Source organism: Ictidomys tridecemlineatus, unplaced genomic scaffold (assembly GCF_052094955.1).
Source record: "Ictidomys tridecemlineatus isolate mIctTri1 unplaced genomic scaffold, mIctTri1.hap1 Scaffold_63, whole genome shotgun sequence".
Taxonomy (NCBI): domain Eukaryota; kingdom Metazoa; phylum Chordata; class Mammalia; order Rodentia; family Sciuridae; genus Ictidomys; species Ictidomys tridecemlineatus.
Window position 1 is genome coordinate 330,326 of NW_027524348.1, and position 23,132 is coordinate 353,457.

General features: G+C 37.5%; 1 protein-coding gene across 1 annotated transcript in view; it reads left to right on the forward strand.

The window, feature by feature from the left end:
- Positions 1 to 23,132, forward strand: part of LOC144374243 (uncharacterized) — a 138,955-nt gene that overhangs the window by 36,613 nt on the left and 79,210 nt on the right. The window contains exon 2 of the mRNA XM_078037165.1: positions 2,752 to 2,800. The gene's annotated coding sequence lies outside the window, so the exon portion shown is untranslated. The remainder of the gene's footprint in view (positions 1 to 2,751; positions 2,801 to 23,132) is intronic.

Here is a 23,132-nt window from a genome sequence, read left to right on the forward strand (position 1 = left end):
AGAAAGAAATGCTGGTTATCTTTAATAAGTGAATTAGCAGAGTAGCCAGTATCTTTAGCAACTTAATCATATCTCTCTTCCTCCTATTTATTCCCCCTTTCTTTGTTCCATATGATTGTGGCAAACCACACAGTTTCACTTTATTTGCAAACCCTAAATATTAGTTGTTATTATCATTGACCTCCCCCTTATTTACAACCAGGGATTAATAATTATTCAGCAATAATCATTATTTATTATTAAATTCACTAGATTTACCACCATGTTTGCCAGTTTCTCAGTTTTTCAATGGCTTCTATTCCCCACTCCTTCTGTGTGGGATCAGTTCCTTATTCATTTATGTCTTTTAGTATTTCTTTTAGCAAAGTAAACTATGTGAATGGTAACACTCCCCCCCCCACATAATATCCTTATGCCTGTGCCCTTTTGGAATGGTAAGTTTACCATGGGTATAGAATATTGGTTGAGCTTTTTTTCCCTTAGCACTTTGAACATGCTATTCCTTTGCTGCCCAGCTCTTACTTTTATGAATGCCATGATCTTTTGCAAGAAATCGTTTTTTTTTTCCCCTGTCTGGCTCTTCTATCTTTTATCTTTGGTATTTCTTGGCTTCATTCTGATGTATCTGAAGTGTGACATGCTTGTATTTATCTCATGGAGATCTTACTCTGCTTTTTTTAAAAAAAAATTTTGTAGTTGTAGATGGACAACATTTGTTTATTTATTTTTGTATGCAGTGCTAAGTAAGGAACCCAGTGCCTCACACATGCTAGGCAAGTGCTCTGCCACTGGGCCCCAGCCCCAGCCCTTGGTATGTTTTTAAAGAGAAACCCTGTCTTCCATCCTCTCTGTTTATTTATTCATCACTAAATTTTGTTTAGCATATCTATGTGTTTGAAGTGGAAAGGGATTCAGCCTAATCTCCATGTTTCAGACAAAAACCATTTCTGATTTCACAAATTATAATATCTTGCTATTTTATCTATTCTTTCACAAATTATTGCATCCCATGTACTAAGGGTGGAGAAATTTTTGATGCTTTTCCATGGAGAGGCCTTTTGTTCTGCATTAGTATTCTAAGATTTATATCATAGCCCATAAGTCTTACCTGTTCTTTGGTGGTCATGAATCAGGGATAATGAGTTCTTTGTTAGGATAGAGGAATATGGAGGGAAATAGCCCCATAAGAGCTAAAGCAGTCATTCAGGATATCGAAGGTATGTGTTGAGGGGGAAGAACCTTGGGAATAGAAAGGAGTATTTGGTCATTCTCAACTACTAATCCTTTAGGAGATGTTAGAATCTAGCTCAGAATGAGGTAAAGGGCATGTTCCAATTCTGCTCATAGAACTACCATATGAGTAATGTTGAGTCCCTATAGAATCTGCTTCTTCAAAGCTTAAGTTATTACTATTGCTTAACAGTATCATTTCACAATTCATGTTGATATGTGAGTGGTCAGTTCATATAGCATATTTTGGTCAGGGAGCTGAAATTAACAAGGAGAGATTTGATTGGAAATGTGAAGTAGCTTTCTGCTTTGCAAGTTTCTTTTGAGAGAAGACTGCACCCTACCTCGTGAAAGTATGTTGTGCCTGCAAGCAGAGAGACCAGTGGCGAAGTCTAGACTGAAGGATCAGGCACCTCATATAAACTGAATAGGCTCCCCCAAATAAAATTTTTTCAGGGAAGTGGAAATGGAACATGTGAGGCAGATGCAAAATGAATAAGAAAATAAATGCTTGGTCAGATTACATGTACCATACTAATGTCTAGTTTGATTTTCATGTCTACACTTTGTAAACCATTCCCCTGTTGAGGTGTTCATGTCCTAAAAGATGTGACTGTAGATTTGTCTAGGTTTGTGTGACTCTGTTCTGGATAGAAGTGTGTACCCTCTTAACACCTCAGAGTGAGAATTAAACTTCAATACATGAAGCCTTAGAAGATACTCATACCATATCCAAGCCATGAATAACTGTGTACCAGCCTATTTTCTATTACTAATAACATAATATCACAGACCAGACAAGTTATATAAAAATGTTTATTTTTCTCCCATATTTTGTATTGGTACATTATAGTCGTACATAATGGTGGGATTTGTTGTTACGTATTCATGCATGCACATGATATAATTTGGCCAATATCTTTCCCTAGTATTTCCTCTCCTCCCTCCCCTGGACCCTTTCTTCTACTCTACTTATCTCCCTTTGATATTTAAGCACAAGGTCAAAGGGCCACATCTGGCGATGGGCCTTTTTGCTGGCAGAGTTTGGAAGTTGTGTACAGCATCATATGGCAAGAGACAAGCAGTGCAAGTGTCTATGTATGTCTCTCTGGTCTCTCTTCCTCTTCTTATAAAACTATCAGATTCAGTCATGGAGTTTCTGCCCTAATAACCTTGTCTTACCCTAATGACTTTCCAAAGCTCCCACCTCTAAATACTATAAACAGTTTAAGTTTCCACCCTCTTAACACCTCAGAGTGGGGAATTAAACTTCAATACATGAAGCCTTAGAGGATTCTCATACCAAATCCAAGCCATAGCAGACTGTCTCTTATTGGTCTCTTGGGCAGGGGATATGAGGCAATATGGTTTATTTGATTAATGATTTTATCAATGGTTTATTTGATGGTTATTTGATACTACATACCATGAAACATGGAAATTCTATTTAGAAACATGGAAAGAAAACATTTTGTGTTTTACTTGTGAACTCCTCAGTTTTTTGTTTCTGTCTTTTTGTAGCTTTGAAACTCAGCAAAGAAGGGAAATCTATCCAGAACGGTCTGTAAAGGTAAGAGTATTTATTATATGGCCTTGACAAACATTGCCTTTACAACATTGATTTTTCTTTTATTCAGAGATTTAAACACTTGGATTAAAGATATAGCTGACAGGACAACTTCCTTAACCACCTGCTTGTCCTCCCTAATAGGCAAAAGTGCTGAGCAATAGTTAGCAGAGAACAAACGGGAGGAAATGAAATGATGTGCTGAGGGTAGCCAAATGCAGTGATATGCTTGCTGACTTTGGCTTTCTTCTCAGCAGTTAAGACGTTCCGATGGAGCTAAGTTTACTAAGATTAATGCTAGATGGAAAAAGAATGCACTTGTTCCATTTCTGGTCAATAGTTAAATAAAACCAGCTGGCCAGATATAGCATTTAAAATAAAATGCAGAGTGGCATTTCAATTGGGTTGGATGAAATTTATCATGAAAGTCAGTTGTGCAGTTGCCTGGTGGAGCTAGTATTGTAGAAAAGAGAAAGCCAGCCAGGTTGGTGTAGCTAATTGCATTCTACCCAGTCACTCTGGATCTTAAGTGAATTACAGGAAATGAACTTCCAAGTTTGAGCAATGGGAAAAATACCTATTCAGCCTTCTGTGAAACATTACCATTGAGTTAGTTTTTACATGGAAAATGTAATTGTTTCCTCTTTGCTAGGTGTATTTATAAGCACACCTCGGTACAGCATTGTTCTTTGATTCATTGTTTAATTTCTGTTCTGCATGAAGTATTTTAATTTAGAGAATTCATTGTGGGGAATTATAGGGCTGCCGTTTCATCAAGAGTCTTTGGTGGCCAGGGTGAAATATGCCATAATTTTACATTTGTTTTCATCATCAATTATGTTTTTGACAATTTTAGGTTTTTTTTCTGTCATTTTTATTACAGCAATCATGACCATGACCACTTTAGTTAAAAATGAAAAAAGCCATTTTGATTTACCTTATATTTTAAGTTTTTCCTAACTTTATGACAAATCTACTTCTGTTTGAGAGTAAAGAAGAATTTTATAGAGATATTGGAGAAACCCCCTTTTGAATAATCAAACTGTGAGTCACACAAACTCTCAGTTTAAGAGTTTACTTTGGGAGGGCCAAAATCTGGTGCATAATAGTTGGTTCGTTTTGAATTTTTCTATAATTAGTAACTGGCTATTAATGTAGAAAATACTATCTTAAGAGGTAGATACTTATTTCTAACCATTTAGATTATGTATCTCTGGAAAATTGCACCACTTCTTGGAATAAAGCAGTACTTGGTAACTCCTAGAAATAAGTGCTCATGACATATTGGAGTTAATGGTGATGTAGACATCTTGAAAACTTTGTGGTCTTTATGAATAGCTATGGTACTCAAATTCCTCTTGGAGAGTGTTTTCACATTGACACATCTGTTTTCCCTACTTCAATGAAAATCCTTTGTTACCTTGGTACTCTTAAATCAGCCATGAGTTTAGTCTCCAGTTGGATAATAGACCACGGACAAATTATTCTCTCTCTTTGTATATCAGTTTCCTAATCTGTGAAATGGAGATAATAATGTTGTCTGCTACATGATTGTGTTAATTAAATGAGTTATTATGTGTCAAGGGCTTATAACATGATAAGTGGTTAGTAGATGTTAGCTGATGCTGCTCTTGTTAATATTACTATCATCATCATCATCATTATTAGCAGTAGCAGACCCAGAAGCATCCTTATGAATTTATTCAATAGATATTTTGAGAATTTTATTCTTTGTAGAAGCTTCAGGATAATGTTTCCAAAATGAGTTTTTTATTACCAAACAAGAGCAAATTCTACTTTATCTTTAGGAATCAAATGGAAAGGAACTTTCAGGTAATATGGGAAGTAAGACTTGTAGAGATGAAGAGTTCTCAGTTTGAAATTTTGTAGGCATCAAAGAAAACACCTTCTTTGGTTGTGTGAGGTCAACTATTAATGTAATTTTAGGAAATTATAGTCTTAAGAAATCCATGATCTGCTGCTAGTTAGATTCTTAAGAAAATTTTGAGGAAAGGCCTACCCTATATTTGTTTTCCCTTTATAGCACTTTTATTTCTTTTAGAGATGGTTAGTTTAGTGGAACTGTAATCAGAAGCTTAAACTTAGCCTAAAGGTTGGTGTATGACCTCAAGCTTGGTTAAGTGGATGTTCCTTCTTTGAATTTGAATCTTTAGCTAAAGGTTTCTTCTTTGTCCCAGATGGATACTCTGATCTGATAATATCCGCTATGAGATCCCTGTTTCCTGGCCTTTATGTCCATATTGGTTGTTAATGGTTTCCAAACTTATTTTCTAGTCTGCCATGGATTTGCCCTTTAACAGTCCTTTTTAAAATTAGCAAATCCATTCCTGTTGCTTGCAACCACAGAACCATAGCTGAGAGAGTAGTTTATACACTAGTGAACTAGATTTAGAATAAATGGATATATTTGGAGGTTACTTTCTTCTGTTGTAAGTAGCTGAATTTTTTGCAATAGATTACTAAGAATGGAGAGTTCTCAATTAGACTTTTAAAAATGAGCTGTTTTGCTGTACTCCCTACTACTCCTGTATTTGGGACATAGAAATCACCCTTGACTGCTTCTCAAATTCTCAAAGAATATGTAACTATACAGGAGTGTGGCTGAAAGAGAGAAGCAAAACAGAGAAGATATACCTGTCAATTTTGGTGAACTTGGTCTTTTTGTGGCATGGGGATTATGAAGGGGCTGTGATTTTCTTATATTTGCTCCAGCATCCCCCAAACAATTATATTCTTTAAATAGTGTCCTAATTTCCCCCAAATTTTTATTTCTTTTGAATGTTTTTTCCTCCACTGAACACTTTCTTTTTATGCTTTTATTAGTGCATTATAGTTGCATGTATAGTTGTGTTCATTTTGACATAATCTTCTTTGCATGGAATTTAATTTACTCCATTTCAGTCCTGGTGCTCCTACTACCTTCCCCCACGTCCCTGACCTGTTCCCCTTCTTCTATTCTACTAATTTTCTTCCACTCGTTTATTTATTTTTAATTGTGATCACCTTCTTTTTTTAAAAAATAATTTAAAATTATTTATTTTATCGATTCTTCTTAGTTATACATGATAGTAGAATCCATTTTGATAGTATTATACAAGCATAAGATGTATCTTATTTTAATCAGAACCCCATTCTTGTAAGTGGGCATAATTGTGGGGTTCACTTAGGTAATTTCATATGTGTACATAGGGAAATCATATTAGATTCATTCTATTGTCTTCATTTTATCTTTTTTTATTCTAATTTGTTATGTAAAACAGCAGAATGCATTACAATTCATATTACACCCAGAGAGCATAAATTTTCATATCTCTGATTGTACTCCAAGTAGAGTCACATTCCTTCCACTCTTTCCCGGTTGCTCTATCTAGAGTTCATCTAATCCATCTATGCTCCTCCCCACCAACCCTATTATGAATCAGCATCCTTATATAAGAGAAAACATTCGGCATTTGGTTTTGTGAAATTGGCTAACTTCACTTAGCATTATATTCTCCAGCTCCATACATTTACCTGCAAATGCCATGATTTTATTCTCTTTTAATGCTGAATAGTATTCCATTGTATATATATACCACAGTTTTTTTTTTAACCATTCATCAACTGAAGGGCATCTAGGTTGGTTCCACAGTTTAGCTATTGTGAATTGTGCCTCTATAAACATTGATGTGGTTGTGTCCCTATAGTTATGCTGTTTTTAAGTCCTTTTGGTATAGACCAAGGAGTGCGATAGCTGGGTCAAATGGTGGTTCCATTCCCAGTTTTCTGAGGATTCTCCATACTGCTTTCCATATTGGCTGCACCAATTTTAAGTCCCACCAGCAATGTATGAGTGTGCCATTTCTCCCACATCCTCGCGCACACTTATTGTTGTTTGTGTTCTTAATAGCTGCCATTCTTATTGGAGTGAGATGAAACCTTAGAGTAGTTTTGATTTGCATTTCTATAATTGCTAGAGATGTTGAACATTATTCATATATCTGTTGATTGATTTTATAACATCTTCTGAGAGGTGTCTGTTCAGTTCCTTGGCCCATTTATTGATTGGGTTATTTGGTTTTGTGTGTGTGAGTGTGTGTAAAGTTTTTTGAGTTCTTTATATATCCTAGAGATTAGTACTCTATCTGATGTGCAAGTGGTAAAAATTTGCTCCCAAAATGTAGGCTCTCTATTCACCTCACTGATTATTTCCTTTGCTGAGAATCTTTTTAGTTTGAATCCATCCCATTTATTGATTCTTGATTTTAATTCTTGTGATATAGAAGTCTTACTACGGAGGTTGAGGCCTAATATGACATGTTGGAAAATTTGGGCCTACTTTTTCTTCTATTAGACGCAGGGTTTCTGGTTTAATTCCTAGGTCCTTGATAACTTTGAATTGAGTTTTATTCATGGTGAGAGATAGGGGTTGAATTTCATTTTGTTGCAAATGGATTTCTAGTTTTCCCAGCACCATTGGTTAAAGAGGCTATCTTTTCTCCAATGTATGTTTTTGGTGACTTTGTCTAATACAAGACAACTATAGTTATGTGGGTTTGTCTCTATGTCCTCTATTCTGTACCATTGGTCTACCAGTCTATTTTGGTGCCAATACCATGCTGTTTTTATTACTATTTCTCTGAAGTATAGTTTAAGGTCTGGTATAGTGATGCCACTTGCTTCACTCTTGCTAAGGATTGCTTTAGCTATACTGGGTCTCTTATTTTTCCAGGTGAATTTCATGATTTCTTTTTCTATGATGAATGTCATTAGGATTTTGATTGGAATTGTATTAAATCTGTATAGTACATTTGGTAGTATGGTTATTTTGATAATATTAATTCTACCTATCCAAGAACAAAGTAGATCTTTCCAACTTCTAAGGTCTTCTTTAATTTCTTTCTTTACTTTTCTATAGTTTTGTTGTAGAAGTCTTTTACCTCTTTCGTTAAGTTGATTCCCAAGTATTTTATTTTTTTGAGGCTACTCTAAGTGGGGTAGTTTTCCTCATATCCCTTTCAGAGGATTTTTTTACTGATATATAGAAATATAATTTATGGGTGTTGATTTTCTATCCTGCTACTTTGCTGAATGCATTGATTAGTTATAGAAGTTTTCTAGTGGAATTTTTGGGTCTTTTAGATATAGAATCATATCACCAGCAAATATGCTAATTTGAGTTCTTCTTTTCCTATCTGTATCCATTTAATTTCTTTTGTCTGTCTAATTGCTCTGGTGAGTGTTTCAAGAGCCATGTTAAATAGAAGTGGTGAAAGAGGGCATCCCTGTCTTGTTCCAGTTTTTAGAGGGAATGCTTTCAATTTTTCTCCATTTAGAATGATGTTGGTCAGTTTTGGCATATATAGCTTTTACAATGTTGAGATATGTTCCTATTATCCCTACTTTTTCTAGTGTTTTGAACATGAAGAGGTGCTTTTTCTGCATCTATTGAGATGATAATGATTCTTATCTTTAAGTCTATTGATGTGATGAATTAAATTTATTGATTTCCTTATGTTGAATCAACCTTGCATCCCTGGGATGAACCCCACTTGATTGTGGTGCATTATCTTTTTGATATGCTTTTGTATTTGATTTGCCAGAATTTTATTGAGAATTTTTGCATCTATGTTCAGTAGAAATATTGGTCTGAAGTTTTCTTTCTTTGATGTGTCTTTGCCTGGTTTTGGGATATAGGCATCATAGAATGAGTCTAGAAGTGCTCCCTCTTTTTCTATTTCACAAAATAATTTGAGGAGTATTGGTATTAGTTCCTCATTAAAGGTTGAACTCAACTGTGTATCTGTCTGGTCCTGGGCTTTTCTTGATTGGTAGGCTTCTGATGGTGTCTTCTATTTCATTGCTTGAAATTGATCTGTCTAAATTGCATATATCATCCTGATTCAATTTGGGCAAATCATATGACTTTAGAAAGTTTTTGATGCCTTTCATATTTTCTTTTTTATTGGAGTACATTTTTTCAAAATAATTTCTGATTATCTTCTGTATTTCTATAGTGTCTGTTGTGGTATTTCCTTTTTCATCATGTATGTTAGTAATTTGAGTTTTATCTGTCCTTCTCTTCATTAGCATGGCTAAGGGTTTGCCAATTTTATTTATTTTTTCAAAGAAACAACTTTTTAATTGTTTCTTTTGTTTCAATTTCATTGATTTCAGCTCTGGTTTTAATTATTTCCTGTCTTCTACTGCTTTTTAAAAAATATTTATTTTTGGGTTTTAGGTGGACACAATATTTTTTATTTTATATTTATGTGGTGCTGAGGATCGAACCCAGTGCCCTGTGCATGCCAGGCGAGCGCTCTACCACTGAGCCACAACCCCAGCCCTTCTAGTGCTTTTGGTGTTGATTTGTTCTTCTTTTTCTAGGGCTTTGAGATGTAATGTTAGGTCAATTATTGACTTTTTCTTCTTTTAAGGAATGAACTCCATGCAATGAACTTTCCTCTTAGTATTGCCTTCATAGTGTCCCAGAGGTTTTGATATGTTGTATCAGTGTTCTCATTTACCTCTGAGAACTTTTTAATTTCCTCCTTGATGTCTTTTGCAACCCATTGTTCATTAAGTAGCATATTGTTTAGTCTCCAGGTGTTGGAGTAGTTTCATTTATTTTATCATTGTTTTCTAGTTTCATTCCATTATGCAGGGTAGTATCTCTACTTTTTTGTATTTGGTAAGAGTTGCTTTGTAGTATAAGGTCTATTTTAGAGAATGATCCATGTACTTCTGAGAAGAATGTGTATTTGCTCATTGAAGGATGAAATATTCTATATGTATATATCAGTTATTGATTATATGTATTATGGAGTTCTATAGTTTCTTTGTTCAGCTTTTGTTTAGAAGATCTATCCAATGGTGAAATACATGTGTTAAAGTCAACTAGAATTATTGTGTTGTAGTCTATTTGATTCTTGAACTTGAGAAGAGTTGTTTGATGAACACTGATGCTGCATTGTTTGGAGTATATATATTTATAATTGTTATGTCTTTTTGGTGTATGATTCCCTTGAGCAGTATGTAGTGTCCTTTTATATTCCTTTTGATTAACTTTAGCTTGAAGTCTACTTTGTTTGATATTTGGTGGAAAACCCTTCTTGCTTTCTTAGTCCATGTGAGTGTATGATTTTTCCCAACCTTTTACCTTCAGTCTGTGGATGTCTTTTTCTATGAGATGAATCTCTTGGAGGCAGTATATTGTTGGGTCTTTTCTTTTCTTTTTTTTTTTTTTTGATCCAATCTGCTAGCCTATGTCTTTTGATTTATGAGTTTAGGCTATTAACATTCAGGGTTATTATTGAGACATGATTTGTATTCCCAGCCATTTTTATTTATTTGACTTGACTTGGTTTCTCCTTTGATTAGTCTTTCCTTAAGTGTAATACCTCCCTCTGCTCATTTATATCATTGTTTTCATTTCCTCTTCATGAACTATTTTGCCAAGGATGTTCTGTATGCAGGCTTTCTAGTTGTAAATTCTTTTAACTTTTGCTTATCATGAAAGATTTTTATTTCACCATCAAATCTAAAGCTTAATTTTGCTAGATATAAGATTCTTGGTTGGCATTCATTATCTTTCATAACTTGGTATATGTTGTTTAATGATCTCCTGGCTTTGAGGGTCTGGTTTGAAAAATCTGCTGAGATACGAATTGATCTCTCCCTCTATGTTGTCTGATTTCTCTCTCTTGTGGCCTTTAATATTCTATCCTTATTCTGTATCCTAGGCATTTTCATTATAATGTGCCTTGGTGTAGATCTGTTGTAATTTTGTACATTTGGCATCCTGTAAGCCTTTTGAATTTGATTTTCCAATTCATTCTTCATGCTTGGGAAATTTTCTGATATTATCTCAGTGAAGAGATTGTGCATTCCTTTGGTTTGAAACTCTGTGCTTTCTCCTATCCCAATAACTCTTAGATTTGGTTTTTCTTTTCTTTTTTTTGAGAGAGAGAGAGAGAATTTTTTAATACTTATTTTTTAGTTTTTGGTGGACACAACATCTTTATTTTTTATTTTTATGTGGTACTGAGGATCGAACCCAGTGCCCTGCGCATGCCAGGCAAGCACGGTACCGCTTGAGCCACATCCCCAGCCCTCAGATTTGGTCTTTTGATGCTATTCCATAATTCTTGTATGTTTTGTTCATGGTTTCTTACTATCTTCACTATGTGGTCAACTTTATTTTCCAGATTATATACTTTGTCTTCATTATCTGATGTTCTGTCTTCCAAGTGATCTAGTTTGTTGGTGATGCTTTCTACTGAGTTTTTTATTTGTTTTGAAAATCCATTTCAAGGATTTCTGATTTTTTTCAGAGTTTCTATCTCTTTCTTGCTCTCCTATCTCTTTGTTGGAATGATCAATTTTTGCTTGTATTTGTTCATTTAGGTCATTCTTTAATTCACAATCATTTTAATTATGAACATTCTGAACTCCTTCTGACATTTCATCAGTTTTGCTGTCCATGGGTTCTTTTATTGTAGTACCCTGGTTTGTTTGGGGCACTTTCCTGCCTTGTTTTTTCATGTTGTATTTGTGTCTTCCTTTTTGCTGTATGGATCTGAGATATTACAGTTTCTACACTGTAATCTTGTAGTATCCATGCAGATTATCTGTACCTCACCTTTATGTTGGGCTTCCAGACACTGCAGGTGTCCCTAGATGAATGCTACTTCAACTAAAGGTGGTGGCGGCAACAGTGGACTATAACTTGAGATAGCAGTGGAGGTGCCCCAAGATGGGTGCAAAGTCAGAGATGGGGCTGAAAGGATGGGCCTTACACTGTCTTTGGGATGCCTGCTCTGAGATGCAGCTGCTGCTAGGCCCTGTCTGTTGTCAAATGTTAAAGGCAACTGTGTGGGGAGGGCTATGGTGTTAGCTGCAGTGTCCCAAGTTGGAAGTGGGTTAGGATTGGGCTCCCAGGTGTGGGGAGGGGGTGGCGGATGAGGACCTACCCTGGGGCTGGGTCCCATGCAGGTGTGCAGAAGCAATCCTGTGCTGGAGCCTGAGTACCTGCAGCTGTCTGCTGGTGGTGGGATGGGCCCAGGCCTTCCCTGGGCCTGGGTCTGGGGTGTGCCTGAGCTTTGGAGTGGGTCTTCTGGTCCGAAGATGTGGTCCTGTGCAGGAGCCTGAGCTCTGGTGAGTGTCTACTGGCAGTGGGATGGACCAGGCTTTCCCTGGGCCTGGGTACCATGAAGATTGATGGAGACGGATCTAGAAACACCTTCTTTTTGACGATATATAAAATGTGATTTACTAAAAACTCCATTCTTCTGTCCCTGACATTATTTGTGATTTTTTGAGAATGGAATGGGCAACTGTTCTCTATTTTCCTTTTTGTCTTGTTTGTTGACTACTTCTGGGTTCTGTGCAAAGCCTGGAAAAAAAGCTGGTTAATGATTTTTTTTCACAGGGACGTCAATTTTATTCTTCTACTGTGAATAAGTAGCAAGACAGCATTCAATGGTGGAAAGAACTGGAGTATTAGGAAGCATACCTTCTGGTTTTGGTTCTGCCACTCTCTGGCTTTGCGACTCTGGGCAAGGTTCCTCTTTCCTTAAGGTCTCAGATTCCTCATCTGTAAAATCAGGATAATGCCTGCCCTGTGTACTTCATAGGACTGTTTTGAGGATCACATAAATATAATATATATACAAGTGCTTATCAAATTATCAAGTGTTACATGATATCAGGTATGATTGACTATTTCATACTTATTTTCTAAACAGATGAAAAACTGGGGAGCTTATTTTATGAGACTGAGTACAAGAAAGAGGTAAATTAACAACAACTCTGCATAGTGCTTGTGTTTGATATTCTTTGTTCCCTGTGCTTTTCTCTATATAGAGCTGTGTGTCCTAGGAGGCTAAGCTCTGTTCTAGCATCTCCTGGGCTCCATTGATCACTAGTTTTTCATTACAGTTCCAGTAGGAAATACTGGATGACGATGTGGGAATGCAAAATTGGAATTATTTCCTGACTATGGGTTGGCAATGGCTATGCTTCTCTAAAGGAAGGCCACAGTACCTGCCCAGGGCCCCTCTTCTGCAGGTGCAGCCCTTTCTGCTATCTGGTATTTGCTTCCCCCCTTTGCACATTTACAGTTCACAGTTACAATTTTTGCTAATTTCAGGGTACTAGACCAATTTTTAATGGTTTCCCTTAACCCTGTAATTATGGTCTCCTCTGGGTGACCTTAAGTTACACTGGATGAAGGTACCATCTCCTTCCTGCTGCAACCTTGATTTTACAATGGAGGTTCTCTCTTTATCTTCTTTTTTGCCATCCTTAATTCAATTCTACAGATATTTTAAGGAGATATATATAGGTGTTAGGGACAAAGGATGTGTTTATTGGACACTTTTAAGAATTGGACATTTTGTGGGCATAGTTGGAAGAATTAGATCAGTCTGTTTTCAAAAAAGCAAATTTTCGTGAATTGAAAAATTTTGAATCAACTCCAGTATATAAGAAATACAAGACTGTACTTTTAAACACTATGAATTATCCTTTAAAATTCATTTTTATTTTGATAAAAACAATGTATCTACATTAAGTAAAATAATATTTTGAAATAATGCAACATTTATCCCCTTTTTGTACCTCCCTCCCTCTGTTCAGACCTTTTTCTTAGAATTGGCAACTTTGAATTTTGACACTTCTGGTGTTTATCTCTCTACTTATAATAATGTGCTTACATTATTTTTTCCTAATCTATCAATTTTAGTAATGACTCTCTGGCACACATTCTACCACTTCTGGTCCCAACAGCCTCCAAATACATCAAAATTTTTGTTTAAATAGATAGTATTGGTATTTTTTCCTACTGCTTAGTCAAGGTATCTGGTTGGTTGTGTTTCATATAAACTTTTATCTATTTTGTTATTAAAGATGGAGAGCCTGAAAAGCACCACTTAACACAGGTGATAATCCATCTGCCTGCTCTGTATTCCACCTTCCAAGAGAATCTCTTTTAAGCCTGCCAAGTATGTTTAAGTAGAATTAAGTAGGCAACCAGCCAGGTGGACCCTGGGCCCTGGGCCACAGCTAACTCTATCAAGGGTGGGTACTTGACCTACTTCAAGCCATTGGGGTTCTTTCCCCCAAGAAAGAGGAATTGGAGTGCAGGAATTCCACTTAGTTCTACTGGCCTCTTGAATGGGGCAATGAAAGCTGCAGGGGTAACCATGCTGGACCAGATGTGCATAGACAAGCAGAGGAGCCAGTCTGGAGAGAGAAGGGATGAAACTGTTGACTGTTCGTTAGGATAAAGACACTAAGAGATAGTATGTAGCACATGTTTATCCACTGACCTGTCTTACTCCTGTTACTTTTTGAGCATCAATCACTTCCTGTCCCCTGTCTCAGGAAGCTTGCTGTCCAACTCACCTTCAAATCAGTAAGCTATCTAGTGGCCTCGCAGCAAAAGCCACATCTTTTGTGTTTTCTGTTGTTGTTTTTGTTAATCCTAAGATACATTTGCAAGGGTTCATACAAAATGATGAACCCTCTTTCACTGATTACAAGTTGATTCCCTCCTCCTGTCCTATTTTTCAGTTCTCCACTCCAATGTCATTAACACAGAGAAGCCATCTCTGAGCACTCCAAATAAGGCCTACCTTATTTTACCTCCCCATGTTTGCTAAATAGTGCTTAACATCACCTTCCACTGTGCATTTTTTTAGTCTACTAATTATGACTTGTGTCCCTCCCTGGGGTATAAAATCATCAGCAGGGCCCATTTCCTTCATACCCCATGCAGCACATTCCTGGCACATTACAGGAGGTCAATGGTCTTGAATGATGAGTCAAGTGAGTACACATTCATTCACTCAGTCTACTCACATAGTTATTCACTTAAAAATGTGCAAGAGTTAGTCCTCTCTTAGTAAGGAACCAATGATTCAAAGAGAGGGATTAGGTACATGTGCAAAAACAAGAAACAGACACATGGCAGACACTTGCAAGGGCCTAACAGCAATTCTCCTCTTCTGCCTAGTAGGTAAAGGTCTGGGATGGGAAATTTTGTGTCAAGTTTGACCAGGTCATGGGTATCCAGATTAAACATTATTTGGAAGATGTTTCTGAATGAGATGAACATGTGAATTTGTAGCCTGGGCAAAATAAATCCATCTCCCCAATGCACTATGCATCAATCAATCCATAGAGGTCCTGAATATAACAAAACAGGAAGAAAGAGAAATTTTCTCCTTTTACTGCCTCAGTGTTTGAGCTGAAAAACATTTCATCCTCTCCTGACCTCAGACTGGGATCTATACTTCTGGATTCCCTGCTTCTCAGGCCTTTAGGCTTGGACTGAATTATATCACCAGCTTTCTTGGGTCTACAGCTGGCAGATGACAGATCATGGGATATCTCATCCTCCATAATTAAGTGAGCCAGCTCCACATTAAAAAAATAAATAAGTAACATATTGATTCTGTTTTTCTGAAGAATCCTAATACAAGCCCCCATTTTATTGGAGTGTCCTCCCTCCACAAACCTTTGTGCCCAAGGAAGGTGAGATTATCCTACATCAGGGTAAATCCTTACTATTTAAAATAGAAAGTGTGGCAGTGCTTGTATATCTGTCTCTGCAGTTCCTGGTGCAGCTTGGCAGGGCCAGGTAGAGATCTATCCCCATACTCAACACACACACACACACACACACACACACACAGCCACCTCCAGGCATGGGCAGCCTCTTCTCTTTACTTAATTTACCAACCAAATTTTATTTTCTATGTGTGCCATGATCAAGTTGGGACGCACCATGGAAGCCTTTTGAGATAATCCCAAATTGCATGCCATTGTCCAATTTGGGTAGGAATATGTAGCTGTGATGGGCCAAATAAAATCTGGAGGGGATTCTGCTAGGGGTTCATAGGAAAGGTTCCTTGCTTTTAAACAAGAATACATGAGAACAGTCTCTTTTGCCAGTGGACATTGCTATGTCTGCTTGTGGCTTCCTTAGCTGAAGCAGCCATCTTAGAACAGTGAAGGCAGCCAGCCTAAGAACCAAGCCAACACACTGAAGATGGCAGAAGAAAAACAGCAAGCCATGGGGACCTTCATGACAATGGTGAGCCACTGAACCAACCTCTAGCTGCACATAACCCAGAAGTTCTTTTTCCTTAAGATAATTAATTTTTCTTATTCCAATGGGTTTTATTTTGTGGATTTTCAAATATAAATTGGAAGAGCAATTCACAAAATAATTGACAGTGCTTAGCAATCTGTCACCAGCTTAGTGCTCAAAATCCTCTCCCTGCTGCACAATGACAACCATCAAAAGCACCCTGGTGGGTCCCCAGTTGCTTGACACCAGGGAAAAGTGGATTTCAGTTGGATTCCAGACATTCAGAGCCAGGATTTTGTAGTGGCTTCCCACCAATCATGACATCCAAGGTGCTCATCAGGTAGATATGGAGAGGGTGGGAAGCTTTTTTCTTTTAATTCCCTTGTTTTTCAAACCATTTTGAGTTGACTTTTTGATTATTTGCAGCCAAAAGCATCTTCAGTGATAAATCTATCTTCAGATAATTAGCAGTAAATTTATGTGGCCTTCTTTGAGCAAAGACTCAGGAGAAAATGGTGCAGCAATTCATAATTCTGCCAACATTCCCCCAAATCTTAGGATGATGGATCTTAAGTGAATTTTTCCCAAAAAGAAAGACAAGTGAGATGCCAGAAAAGGATTAATCATGTGATCATCTGACACTCATCAGGAGAGTCATAAAGCACCCTTGAATGGTGAAGCTTCACCTTGTCTCAGTGTTGAATTAGGGGCAGCATAATTTCAAAATTCCAATCCATACTTTATGTTAGTCCTCTTGTGTATAGTTTTCCCTTTCTCTTTTAGAGAACTTCAACAGACTTGCCTTGTTTTGTCTTAGGAGCATGTCCAAAAACAGAGGTTCTAAAAAGTAATCTCCAACTCCCCCAAAATCCCATTCTCATTAAGGATTTTTGCTCCCAGACCTTAAATTCAGTGAAAAGAATGTGCTGGATACTAGCAGAAAGGACAGGAACAAAGTTCAGGTTGGTTTGCTTTGCTTAAGCTGTTCTGTTTCCTCTGTTCTTGTTTAGATAGACAGTTGCAGTAGAGTGTGCAATGGGTTTTCCTGATATGGAGGGAAAAGCTGGAGATTTTGTAGTACTGAGGCTGGCACCTGTTTCCTAGTAGAGCTCTCAGGCAATGACAGGATTCTGGATTGTGACAGTGACAAGATGCTGGGAAAATTAATACTAGGGCCTTGAAGCCACAGTATAAAGATTCCAACCTCCTTTGTATAGATACAACAAAGCTATGCAGCACTGCATGAATAAGGGGCTTGCAGAGTGACAGTGTGGCCTCAAGATCAGAGGGTCATTTCCTGAATGTTCAGTGCTAAAGCAAACTTGCAGCACTTTTGTATTAATAACCCTAACTGAGTAGAAACCTCAAACAAGATGGAACTTTGCAACATTCAGAGGGGAAAAAAATATATAATCAAGTATGCACATATGAATGATTAAAATTCATGCCTGCAACACTCAAAATGTCCTTTTCAAAATTAAATCAGAATGCAAACTCAATTTTTAAATTTTTAATTGGTTTGACATGTCCTGAGCTCCCAGCAGACATCACAATCCCAGGCCAAGTTCCTTTTAGGTATTCAATATGTTCACTGCTATAAATTGTGCTACCTTGAAAAAGAAAAACTAACTGTAAAACAGAAAGTTCTATAGTTGATGAACACTATTAAATATTCTTAAAACATTCAAATAAAAGGCAATCACAGACTACTTTTAATTCCCTCTACATAATGTCACACCCACTTATGAGAAACTACTTCATTTCCCCTCATGTGCTGGAAATTAATGAACATTGAATATAAAGAAAAGAAATGCCCAGTATGCATGGCACTTTAAATAGTTGAGATTCCCAAATAATACAAAAGCATTCTCAAGTCACACATGGGATATGAAGTGAAAATGTTCTTGGAGGAAATATTCTCTAATAATACTTACCTACTTCAGAGGGTGCTGCAAAGCTCTATTAACACCAAGGAACACTTTGAGATCTTCAAATAAAATCACCATAGAAATGCAAAGTATTATTATTATATTTTTGAAATAATTTCACACCTAGGCATGAGAAAACCTCAGGCCAAATTTTACTGCTTTTCTCCTGCCTGATAAACAAGAAATGCCACAAGCATGGAGGATAGGGATGGAAATCAAACAGAACAAAGACATCAAAGTTTTGCTTTTACTAAAGTTTTGTATTCCCCTATATGTCATTTCAGGGAACTGGGGTGGGGGTGGGGAGTGTCCTTAAAGGTCAGGGTTAAGAACAGAGTTAAATACAGTGACAAAATTCTTTGTAGCTTTTGTACCAGATAAAGCAGCAGCTAGCTGATATGAAACTTGGTCCTCTTCTATGGGACACATTTCCTACCCAAGCACCTGTCAAACTTGAAAAACGGCCATACAAATCATTACCCGAATCATCCACCACTATGACCTCACCTATGAGGTCAAAAAACTGCTGCTTCAACATAAGGATTTCTATTCTGCTACTGAGAACACTGAGAAAGATAGTCATGTGTTATGCTAATGGTGATGGTGATTATTATGATGTGATGATAGTGGTGGTGATGGTAATCACTCTGGTGTTGATGATAATTAAGGTAAGGGAAGAACAGAAGTCCTCAAAATACAAATTCTTGGTCCCCATCTCAGGCCTTGAAGATAGAACCCAGCTACTTCTCTTAACTATAGACATTAGGATAACAACTGAAATATTTTTTAAAAACACATCTAGATTAAAGAATATAGACTCTGCAGACAAACTAGCTGGTGCCTTATCCCAATTCTAACACTTCCTATCCATGGGCTGAACAAACTACTTATCTTTTACCCTCAATTTCCACATCAATAAAATGGAAATTTTAGTTATCACCCAGCTATACAAATGAGATGCTATTGTCACTTACTTCATAAGGGAGTTGAGTAGGAAAGTAAACAATAATGTCAAGTTGCAGCCTGGGTTACTTAGTTGAGTACTGATGCCTACTGCAGGGCATTGCCTGCAGCATGTGCTTAAGATGTAGTGATAGTAATAATAGCAAAGCTGAATGTGAGGTATGATGTAGTTCTTTGTCAACAGTGCAGGTCAATTATTTTGTTTTAATGGAAATGCATCTTTGTTTTGCAAATGGAAAACCTTTTTGTAAATGCCATTCTGTATCTTTAAATCTCTTTGTAATTACTTTATTCCTACTACAATGCATTTGTATTTTAGAATATTTGGAAACTAAATTATCAAAAGAGAAGAAAATATAAATTGCTCCTCATCCTGTTGCCCAGAGATGATTAACTGTGGCATTTGGGGGTATTTTTTTTTCTACTTAGTTTTCCCTGTAGCTAATGTAGGCCCTCCGCCCCCCAAAGGAATGGTACATACTGCTTTCTCCATTTGATGTTATATTGTGAACATGAAGAATTGTCATCACTGAGGCCTGTAGTGACTGTAGCGTACAGAAGTAGATGTACAGATTGGAGAAGCACATATGTACTTAAAGTGATCCTTAGGTTGAGGTGGCATGAAATGCTGACCTTGAGGTGTGTGTAGCAGTGTAGATAGACACTGCCAGACCGACTTCCAGAACAGCAGGGTGATTATAGAGGTTGGTCAGAAATTAAATGTGTACAATAATAATCACTCTTGTCTGTTTGGCCACCATTTTGGTGAGGATAATTTGAATGAAGCTCATTTACAGTTTTTCAAGAAAGATGGCTCAGCTTGAGCATCCCTGTAAGGAAAACAATTGCAGCCTCCCTAGGGGTTCTGGGAAGCTTTTTTGCAGGCTCAGGTCAGGGTGGCCCCTGCAGTCTGTGCTTGCTTCTCCTGATAAAACAAATGCAAGCATGCCAAGTTGCTTTGCTCCAGCTTACTCTACTCCAGAATGAATCCACAGATGCTACAAATGGAACGCTTATGAACATATGCTACACAGAACTGCTAAAATGTCCTGCTTACTTAATCCTTTTTCTACTTCAGGGGGGAGTATGTTTATACTTAAACTGAGAATTGAAGGATCATGACAATGAAGATTGCATGCCATGCTAGAAATTTCTAGTTATGTTTTCTTGTTTCCCTTAGAGCCTTGGATTGATTTTCCAATACTTCTCTGTCAGTGGGTAAATGTGGTCCTCTTTCTAGGGTTCTCAGATTCACTTCCAATTGTGTGACTTTGGCTAACTGCCTTTTGAGGAAATGCAAGTTTCTTTTGTTTTAACCAGGATGTTCATTTTAGGGGACTCCAAGGCCCAGATACCACCTCTTGAGAACATTATGTCTCCACTTCCCCATGATTCTACATTCAGATGATCCAGAAGGAGAAGCACATTTTCTCCATTTTTGTGGTTTTTGACAGATTTTTCCAGTGAGATGTGTGTGGAATCACAATAGATGTGTGGTAGCCCAGAGGGTCAGAAACTTGCCCTGGCACTTAGAATGCATACTAGTCCTTGTGGTTCAAGAATATTCCCCCTGCAAAATAGTCAATCTTTTTCATTACTGACATACTGGCTCATGGACACCCATAGGAGCTATTCTGGAGAACTTTTTGACCCTGAAGCATCTTAGATTTTGGATCCTGCTCCCCTTATTGGGAGCCTTTCCATACTGGAGCTCTGGAGAGCTCTTTAGCAGGTTGGCTTCAGCCTCTGCATCTCAAGGAAGACACTGCAATTTTTCTGTCCATGTCTTATTTAATGTGCATATCTTCCAGCTGTATTGGACTAGGGGTCTATGGGGCCATTCCGTTTAACACCAAGGCTCTGTCTGTGGATAGCCAGTCATGATAAATAACTGTAAACAGAGTAGATGCCTGCCTGGAGGGGGTGTTATCCAAGAGCTGCGTGAATCTGCTTGGAGGGGCAACAGCTGAGATGTCAGAGTAGTTTACCATCTCCCAGGTAGACGCATGGGGGTAGCATTTTCTGTCTGAAAAATATTGCAGGAATCAGGTACCAAATTTCCCCTCCTGTGGCTGCAGGTGTTCATCCTTCTGATTTAGCAATGAGCAATATTCTGTGGGTATTAGAAATATAGGAGGCACAGAGAGAGAAAGAAGTGAAAAATGTCGGGGTCTTTAAAATGGTAATGGATTGTGGTCTGATGGCCAGACCAGGATACATTTGTCAAGGTACATTTACAAACATACTTGGATGTGTTCATGCCACTCAGACTTGCTGACCTGCTCCATTCTGTCTGTAAAAGCAGAAAAACTTGATGTTGGCCAAAGGGATGTATAAAGACAGCAAAATGAAAGTTGTGGCTGTTACAATGTAACAATATGGGTCATTTTCCTCTTGATATTTACCAAGGTAATATTATGATCTGCTTCAAAAACGTAGCCAGCATCTTTGGCTTTTGAATTACTTTTCTTGAGCTCGCCTCCTTTAATCTTAATCATAACTCATAGGGTAGATCCTATTTTTAGTATTTAATAGATAAAGTAATGGAGGTTCAGAGAGCTTAGGTAAGTTGACCAAGATTGCACAGCTTGTTAAGAAGGAGCCACTTTGAGAGAGAGAGTACAGTAGATCTTTGTCCACACAGGACAAACGGAGCACAATCTGTAATTTCTTTGAAAAAGAATAGGGATATGGTAGACCCAATGGCTTCATGCGGTGTTCTTGATGACTTTGAATGTGGTTGGGATAATTTGGAGGCATGCATTTTTCATGCAAGTGCTTCTTTCTGCAAAGCTGATTTATCCTTTCATTTATTCATTCATTCACTATGTTGATTCCTTCTTATTTACTCATTTTTTTTCTATAAACTAGGCATCAGTTTTGTTGAGAGCTAGGTGTTGAGAGCAATAGAAAGTCAATCAGAGAATTGAGATTCTGACTGGAAAGAAGGATGTCCATAAAGAGCCAGGACTCTCTGTGGTGAGTGGGGCAAGAAGCAATGGAATTCAGGAGCTCATTCCAAGAGTTTTGGGGTGACCTCGAGGTAATGTGTCATCTCCCATTGGGGACCACAGTTAGTATTCCAGGAATTTGGTCTCAGCACAGATGCTGGCATTTGTTCTGCACTGTCAGCCACAAAGGAGAGACCTATTAGCAGCATGCCATTTCTTTGTGATGGGTAATTTATGAGCTCAGACATGTGCAGAGAAGTAGATTAAAGACCTTCAAATCAAGCAGTTCAGAGGACTTCCTCTATGACACAGTCTTAGGGAAAGCCCAGATATAAATAATTATGAAGTGGACCATAGCCTGCTCTTTTGAAACCTTGTCTCTGGCTTGTAGCATCCAGCCCTCCCCAGCATACTTGGCCCCCAGCACTCACCTTAACACATGCTCCTTGCGCTTCTCATTGTCCTCCCTACCTCTTTGGTGCCTCTCATCCTTTAACCTTGTTAAGGGGGGATGGAGGGAGGGGTATCAAGAATTCATTTGTACATGTACAATTAATTGACACAAATTTATGGGGTCTCATTGAGGTTTCAATACATGTAAGATGTCACTCATTTACTCTTTAGTATGAATTCAAACCAACATGTTCTTACAGTAGTCCATGTGGCACATGGGATGAAATGAATGAAAGTGGTTTTAGTTGATCACATTAATTTTTTGTATGCTTCTACAAAATGATATAGGCTACATGCATATATCTACAAGTGACATTGGAAATTTATAGTGGTCATATAAAGTTGTCTCCTTCAAAGAATTAATTTAGATGGGCAAAATTGAGTTGATTTAAAGAAAAATATTAATTTTAGAACTGTTTCAGAGATATTATAAAAATCTCAAAAGGGTCATGTGCATAAAGTTCTGGAGCAACTGTATTATTTTATCTGGGCATGTAGGCATTTCAAGCTTTGTATTTAATTGTGAAACACTGCTTTGTCTTAGAAGTAGAGCTTCAATTGAACAGCATTGGGAGAGCACCCCTGAAATCTTAGCCATTGGTGGTCACCTCCTTCCCCATTGGGACTGTGATTCACTTGTGCTCCTGACACACCAGGCTTTTCTCTTTCCTTTTAAAAAAAATTTTTTTTTCGTAGTTCTAGATGGACAGAATGCCTTTATTTTATATGTTTACTTTTATGTAGTGCTGAGGCTCGAACCCTGTGCTTTACACATTCTAGGCAAACTGAGCTATAGCCCCAGCACATCTTTTCTCTTTCCTTAATGGTTACATTTCAGGAAAAAATGATTCCTCCTTCATAGTTTCCTGTTGGGCGTAACCATGAGGCAAGTAGCTACAAGGTGATTCTTCATTAAATGTTTACGTGAGCATAGACTATGGAAA